The sequence below is a fragment of the Cornus florida genome, unplaced genomic scaffold, assembly GCF_030987335.1.
Source record: "Cornus florida cultivar Cherokee Brave unplaced genomic scaffold, ASM3098733v1 CherokeeBrave_3.0.0_Hap2_Chr01, whole genome shotgun sequence".
In the NCBI taxonomy this organism is placed as follows: domain Eukaryota; kingdom Viridiplantae; phylum Streptophyta; class Magnoliopsida; order Cornales; family Cornaceae; genus Cornus; species Cornus florida.
This window is the reverse complement of record NW_026775571.1, coordinates 49,410,881-49,419,445: the sequence shown is the minus strand read 5'-3', so window position 1 is coordinate 49,419,445 and position 8,565 is coordinate 49,410,881. Positions and strand designations below refer to the sequence as shown.

The 8,565-nt window shown below is 31.3% G+C and overlaps 1 long non-coding RNA gene across 2 annotated transcripts; it reads left to right on the top strand.

Annotated features, from left to right (window-relative positions):
- Positions 1-4,385: 4,385 nt before the first annotated feature.
- LOC132296136 (uncharacterized) lies at positions 4,386-7,393 on the top strand. 2 transcript variants are annotated; one of them, XR_009478574.1, is made up of 4 exons: positions 4,386-4,653; positions 5,458-5,515; positions 6,510-6,587; positions 7,140-7,393. It is a non-coding gene; the product is annotated as an uncharacterized LOC132296136 (long non-coding RNA). The 2 variants fall into 2 exon arrangements; XR_009478575.1 differs by having other exon boundaries at positions 5,430-5,515.
- The last annotated feature ends 1,172 nt before the right edge of the window (positions 7,394-8,565 follow it).

Sequence of the window (8,565 nt, the reverse complement as noted above, 5' to 3'; positions counted from 1 at the left end):
TGTCCTTTTGGTTGTTGAATCTGACACCTGGGCACCACTTATGGTTTCTAAAGGCTTTGTCGACCCTTGACATATACAAGGTTCAGTACTTATTTTTTTAGTATCATCAACAATAAGGCAACGCACCATCACCACATTTGAAGCATATTTTTTTAGGTAACTAATTTGTTTTAAACAATGCAATCCCTCTTTATTTTTTATAAATACAATTTTGTCTCTCCTACAAACAAATCGCAAAATTAATATCACAGTCATTTTGGGACTTTACTGGGTTGCCTTCCAATCTCACCAATGCCACCATCACCACATTTTAAGTTTGCAGTTTTATTTATTGAAATGTTGTCTTTTCTATAAAGCATTATATTATTAAATTTTATTATTAGATAGCATATCAACGAATTTGATTATTATATTACTAGAAAATCCCAAATTAGATACAAATTAATAATCATTAAAATATGTTTAACTCATTTATATTTTAGTACTAAATACAAATACTACATGATAAACAAAATTTGCGATATTTAAAAAAAAAAAAAAAAAACTCAATTCAAGTTGATCTTCATATATTATTGAACTTAATGAAATTTTATAATATTTAATATTAGCACATATTTATTAGTGTAAGAGTAATGTAGTAAAATTAGTAATAAAAGTGTTTTAAGTAACATTATTATTAAACAAATTTAAAAGTGATTCAAGTATAAAAAGATGCGTCACAAAACACATAACTTCGTTTTACTGACGGCAGTTTAATGACAGTTCTACTACTAAAAAGTGTTTTCATCATTCTAACAGCAATCCATATATATATATATATATATATATATATATATATATATAACGGACAACAATCACTAAATATAGCAATCCCTCCTTTACTTTATAGGCTCAACCATTGAATAAATGTACATGACTTTTTTTTTATTAAAGGTGATGTGTTATTTTGTTATTGGAATACATAAGGGATGAGTAGAGTGAAGTTACTCACTCCATATATATATATATATTCCACCTTCCCACAAAAAATATTCACTCTTTCCTTTTTTCGCTGTCCCAATTTAAAATTCAATATAAATTTTTTTTAATATTCCTAATTTACCCTCTTTGCTTTAAAGTTATAAAACAGGAGATCCATTCTAATAGGGTATATTTAAAAATTCATTCTCTATTACTATAGTAAAAATAAATAAAAACATTAAAACTACGCATTTAAAAGGTTAGGTTTCCAAAAAGATATATTTTGTGTATGTATAGTAGGGGCATTTACTCAATGGGCCCAGATTAGTAGATTAGGATTGGGAGAACTCGTCTGGACTCTCTCATAACTGGTATTCGATAATAAAGAATATTCAATATCATTTTTCAATAAATAATCAAGTGGTTTTAGATAATAAAGATAAGGAAATAATCCGCACAAGTAACAACCTCCAAGAGAAGCCCTTTTTCTACAAGGAAAAGAAGAAGAAAGAAATACTATATATTCACATTAGTACGTAGTTTTGTGTTTGTTTGGTTGAGAAACTTAGCGATGAAGAAAGTAAAGCGAGGTCCTTCCCCATTACCAATCCTTCCCCATGATCTCGTGACCGGAATACTCTCACGTCTGCCTGCTAAATCTCTTGTTCGGTTTAAGTGTGTATGCAAGTCAGGGCGCAATCTATTCAGTCAACCTCACTTTGTTAAGATGCATCTAAGCCGACTATCCAAAGACCGAAAGCTAACATTTTCATGTTGGTCTCGCACTTTACAATTTAGGAGAGAACTTCTCGTACAGTCCGGCGATGATCTAACAGCGAAGCACATTCTTCCTCCATTCACAGAAGAACGGGTCTCCATCTTTGGTTCTTGTAATGGGTTGCTATTACTTCAAACTCATCTATCCCATACCCTTAATTTACTTGGTGAATATCTCAACTAGAGAACTCAATAAATTACCATTCATGTTTAGACCATCCATGTCCTATGGATTTGGTTATGATGCATCCACTGATGACTACAAAGTCGTGGCAATCTCATCCCATGTCACCAGTTTATACACAATGAAAACAAATTCTTGGAGGAGGATTCAAGACTTCCCTTCCGAATCGAATTCTCAACCATGTTTACTTCTAAACGGAGTTCTCCATTGGTTTTGTTGCCGTGTGTGGAGGATGATTTCTTTTGATTTAGCTGAGGAGATATTTCGAGATATTCGTTTGCCACATCTTCAAAGGATTGGATCATGTTCAAATTATGTAGTTTGCAGTTGTTATGCAGTTGGAGTTCTCGGAGGATGTCTTTGTATTAACGTCACAGGTGTGGATGATTGCCGGAGTGGTACCAAATTTTGTACGTTGGTCTAACTAGTATTTTGTATGTAGTTTCATATAATATATGTACTTTTTCTTTAATAAACTTTTCATTAATTAATTAACTCAACCTCGTGAATTCTGTAGCCTTGCATTTTTGTCACAATATTGTGGGTTCTTTTCACTTTGATCATAACTGGGTACTTAATTTTTTTAGTGATATTTAGTGTGTTATCAAAGGCACTTAATCCATTCAGAATTAAATGCTAATTTTGGTTATCAAATTACAACTAAATTCTTATCTTTTTCGATCAATTATATTATTATTGTTGTTGTTAGATGGGAGGTTGAGTGACTTTGTTTATTTTACTTTTTTAACAATTCAATTTAATTCATATAATATTTATGTACTGATATTGTGAATTTTCTTTCTTCATCTCAAGGTAACTGCTCTGCTCTGATAATTAAATTCTAGCATTGTTATAAAAAGAAGAATATTTAGGGAACTTTAATTACTGTCCTAGGTACTGGATTCATTGTAGCGATATTTTGAGAATTTCTTCTTTTTAATCTGTTTTAAAAAATTACTTTTGAGTTTGTTCCCACTTTATCTTTATTCCACGTAATGTACATGATCAAAAAATCACATTCTTGGATGGATTTGTTGTTTGTTACTGAAATTTAATGACCAGTTATGATATAAATCAGCTTGATTCATTATTAAGTTATTATTGTACTGTTCAAATTAATTTTGAGACAGATGTAATATTTGACATTTTTTCAATTAAGACGCACACTTCTTGTCTTTTCAAAATCCATCATATGACCCCTTCTTCCTTCATTCTTTAGCCCGCCCTTCCCTCACTAAGCATTTCATAGAGATTAGACTTCATATAAAATTCTTTATTCATCTACCAGATGGGGCCGACAGCTATGGAATTTGAGTTAAAATCACAGTGCTATATATCTAGAATTAAAATTTGAGATGTGATCTTGAGTTTGATGTGACGATAGTTAAAAAGACATTATATATATCCTCTAATTTAATACATATTACATTGTACTCTTTTATAAATTTTGTTTTCCTATTTTAGCAAATGAATTAAACAAATTGCCAATTGAAGGAAAAGGAAAGAACAAATAATTACAATAGGTTTCCTCTCTCTATTGTTAATTTGCTTTCCTCTACTAATCTTTTTCAATATATATACAAGTGTGTGTGTATATATATATATATTCTCTTTTGCGCTCTCTATGTTCTTCGACAACTCTATATCTTTGTTGGGTATTGTAATGACCCGGTCATTTTTCTTCCTTTTCTTTTTCTTAGATTTTAACGGATAATTTTTTTTTTTTTTTCGTTATCTTTTCCTTTTTGGGCTCTGGAATGATTTCCGAGACTCTTTTCCTTGGATTGACAACTTCCTTTGGGGATTGTGTCATTTCTATATTTTATTTTTCCGAACACTATTCATATTTTGTCTTTTTCTCGTTTATCCTTTTTCCTTTCACAACCTCACTTTTTGTGCTCGGATTTGATTCCGGTTTTGTATGCATTCATGATATTTGATTTCCATGATAGTGGTATTTTACTTTTCTAGAAAAGCATGTTGATTGCTTACTTCTTTCATAAAGGGGCATTAATGCATACTTTAGTGTAATTCTTCTTAACTTATGGGGTTTTAGTGTAATTAAATAAAGTAATTATTTTTCATCTTAGGGACCATTTTGCAATTAAATTTGGAAGATAATTTCAAAAAGGACCTTTTTGCAATTTTTGAAAAGTGTGACAACTGTCACACTCTCATTGGTCCACTTGTTGACATTTGTGTGGAAACACTTTGATGCATTGGATGATGACATTTGGAGGGTGAGGATTCACCCACTTGTTGGCCTAGGATTGGTGCACTTGTTGGCTTGGATGGTTGACAAGTGTAGGTGTTGGATTAAGCCTAGGAAGGAGCCATGGATTGGTGACAAGTGTAGGTTCACAATTGAGTCTTGCAAATATCTTTGGGTCACTTTGGGATTATGGTTTTAAAGGAGGGTTTTTGTACAATTGACCATAGATGTGTATGTTGACCATGGTATAGGATCATATAGTGAGTGGAGGATTTCTATTTTCTCCACTCACACATTTTCACATTTCATCTCTTTCTTCCTCACCACAAAACCCTAGCCTCTATGGATGAAGCTTGAAACTTTAGGCATTGACCTTGATCTTTGAGACCCTTCCACTTACTTTAGACCATAAAGCTTGGAATACTTTTTGTTTCACTCATCCTCCTCTTCAAAACCCTTAAAGGATTTAGCCTAACTCCTAGTTTTGCTTTGGTATCTAGGGATTCAATTCTCTAGTGAGGTATTGATCTATTCTTTTGAAGTATTTTTATATCATTATTGATTGTTTTACATGCAAAGAAGAGAAGGACTTGTATTCTGCCCTTAAACTATTTTAACTTGAAATAAATCTTATCAAATTAAATATATAACATGAAAATATAATCTATTAGCTTCCAATTAGTTTTGGTTTCATGTAATTTGGATGTAAAATGAATTAGTTATGAATTTTTGAAGTTGCAAGCTAGTTGTTGGAAATTTAAATTTTTCTTATTTGGTCTGGAAACGAATTTTTATATGGAGCTGTGGTGCTTTAATTACCTTGAAATTTTTACTGGAACTTTCCCCATGAATTTTACACTACTCAGAATTTTTTCACGATTTTAGAGCATTTCTAAATTTTTTTAAAAATTCGAGACTATTTGCTATCCATGTTTTTATTGCAGCTGGAAAACATATTTTTAGATGATTTATTTCACTAACCTTTTGACATTGGATCATGGCTTAAATTTTCAATTTTATACTCTCATATGTTTACTTACAAAATAAATTAGGTTTGCCCAATTTGGATGCCAAATGAATTTTTCATGAATTTTCAAAGTTGGAAGCTACAGGCTGAAAATGTGTTTTCTGGGCAGAATTTGTTTCAAAGTTGTGGGTCAAAACTGTTTCAATTGGGAAAATATTTTGTTAAACTAAATTGATATTATCAAATTACAGTGTTTAAGCTTTCATTGGGCTTTGGATTCATTCAATTTGGATTAGAATTGAATTTTTTATGAATTTCCCAAATTGAAGGTAACAAGCTGAAATATCTGTCATGCAGACCAAAAATTTGGGGAGATTTCACTTCGGTGGTAATTGGGATTTTCATTCCAATTGAGGTAGGGGATGTTCTAGGCTTTTATGTGTGTTATATTGAATGTTTAGCATGATTATACAACTTAATTTCATGCCTTGTATCGATTCTAGAAAATTAGTATTGATTATTTCTTTGTATGAAATTTAATTCACAAGGATATGTATAACTTAGGATGGAATTGTGGCATGCTGGAAAATCATGTTTTAATATGTTTGTTAACATATATTAAATTGGGATTAATTGAATAAGAATTGCATATTTTATTTAAGATTTATCTTTTGTGAAAGATTAAATCTCATGACCGTACCTAGTATAAAATTGACTTGTGATATGCTTTTAAATTATGTCTTGGCATGTTGTTTAACATACTTTAATTTAAGAGCATTTGGACAAGTATGAAAATCTAGAGATTTTAATTAAAATCTAATTAAGGGTTCCATTGGCCTAATTAAGTGTTTAACTTGATATTTGTGATAACTATGACTTATGTTCTAGTATATGTTAATTTGGAACCATTTGATGTTGTTTTAGAAGTTAGGGATTTGATTATCATGATTTAATTAAATTTCACTTTTTTGTTCTTATGGCCTAATCGAGTTTTGATGTGGTGTATGTAATGACCATGCTATATTGTTTATCATGTATTAATTGGAGGCCATTTGATTGAGATTTGAAATCTAGGGAATTTAATTAGTTTATTGATTAAATTCTGTTTCTATTGTATTATTGATTAACTCATGTATTTGACATTGATAGTATGTTTAAAGTATGACTTTTGACTTATAATGGATTTATGAGTTATGTTTCAATATTGGATTATATTGTTATAGCGCGTAACGAATCGCGCTCTGAAGATTCGACATTGTCATCCTATAGTAGTTGTAGATTTAGAGCATGTATTGTATGGTTACTATCTACTTGTGCATCGAAGGTGACTTCGTGCATTATATAAATTATGTATAAGTTGTGAACTTATTTGGCTTATTTTGGAATCACTTGGGACATTGTTTTGTCAGGTCACTAGAGTTTGGCTCTAATACGGGAATGTGAGTCCTCTAAGTCAGAAGTTCGCGCGTTGGGTAGGCTGCCTGGGGGTTAGTAGCTCCAAATTTGCCTTGTCTCGGCGGAAATCCGAGCTTTGATGTCCAAGTCTTCCACTATTTGCTTTCGCATTCAATTCCAAGTTATCAATCATGTTTATATTGTGACTGTGGTTTTGGCTATTGGTGATTTGATGTTGTTAAGTACATCCATACTAAATTGCTATATTTAGTTGATTTAGCATTTAGATTTCAAGTTGATAACTTTGAGAATCTATATCTAGTTGCTTTGTGTAAGCATGTTTCTATCTAGTTGCTTTGTGTAAGCATGTTTCTATCTGGTTGCTTTGTGTAAGCATGTTATATCTTGTTGCTATATGTAGCATGCTCTTGTGTTGTTGAAATTGCATAAAATGATGTGTTTTATGCTAGAAATGATCTTAGGTAGGTAGGATGCTCTTTGAGTCTCACCTTTGACATTGACGTTAGGTGGAATGAACCAGAATGATTAAATCATGTACACTTGTAAAACGTAGGTCGATGCATGCTCATTTCCTACAAGTAGCTTTATGTTACTCACCCCTACGATACTGGGGCATATTTCAGGTACAGGATACAAGATTGGAGATTACAATTGCTTGGGTGATTTGCTGAGTTGAGCTTCTTTAGAAGCATTCTTGTTCACATGCAAGTGTTAGCATGTTCATGATTTGTCTATGAAATATAATTTTTCTAACTTGGAGGTCTGACATGTCAAATGTTGTAAATAAGTTGTAATAAGGCCATGGGCCATTGTAGCATGTTTAAAATACCATTTTACACTTGTGTGTATGTTCACATCATCACACAATAGCATATAATGCAATTTGATCATGCTATGGGGAGTCATTTTGATGCCTTAGGGATGATGTACATCTCTAGTGGTCACTTAGTTTCCTTCGTTTCCGCATTTCGGATCCGTTATCGGGTCATTCTTTTGGTTCATCACAGAACACACTGGGTTGAAAAATTTAAGATCGTCACAGGTATGTATTTAAAATTTAATTGTAATTAGAAAATATCAATTCAAAATACAATTATAAAAAACTTTTAAGTGCATTATGTAAATTAAGATTCTTATCCACCAGAAAGAGATCATTTGTGGTAAAAATTTGTAGTTTTTAGTTTTAATTATTTAAAAATTGAGTCATGCTATTTGGCCAAATAAATAAAAACCTACTACATACTTCACCAAGTCTATGTGCCTGCCTACCCATGTGTCAAATATAATGGAACCCATTTTAAAATAGGGTGAATTACAAAACCCCCCCTTTACTATTATCCAGTTGCGAAAAACCCCTTATGAATGTTTTTGGCAAAAAATTACCCTCAACTATCCCAAGGGGGTATTTTTAACTGATGTCTGTTTAAGTGGTTATCTAATAGAATTTTTTGGACGAAATTACCCCACAACAGATTATTTTTCAGACAATTTATTTATTTTTTCTCTTTTCTTTCTCCGCGTCAAGCAAACCTTCTCATTCCTTCAAACACAAAGCTAATAGCAAATCGAAAAACCCAATTGTTAAAAATTTATCTTTCAACATTACTTGGATAACATGATATAACACATGTAAATAATAGTTGAGGCTCCAAGAATATTTAGCTATATTCATTTAATTTATGACTTGTTTTTATTTATTTACCTTTATTATTGGTTTTTCTTTGTCATGATTTCATCCATGTAATTGAACAATCATTTGCATGTAAAAAGTGTTATGTTTCCTTTGGTTTCTTACCATTTTCATAATAAAATAAATAAATAAAACATCTTAATAATAAGAGTGAGTAAACATACTTCCCAGGAATTACCCCTGTACTTCGTCCATATGGTATGTAATTTTTGAGTAGTAGGTCGTAGAATCAAAATAACTTTATGGTGGAATCAAAACAATATATGATGAGATGATAATTGGATTTCTCTCAAACTAAATGACTTAAATGTCCTTTATAATTAGATTCTTGTGAATTGAATAAGGGGCAATGATATCTT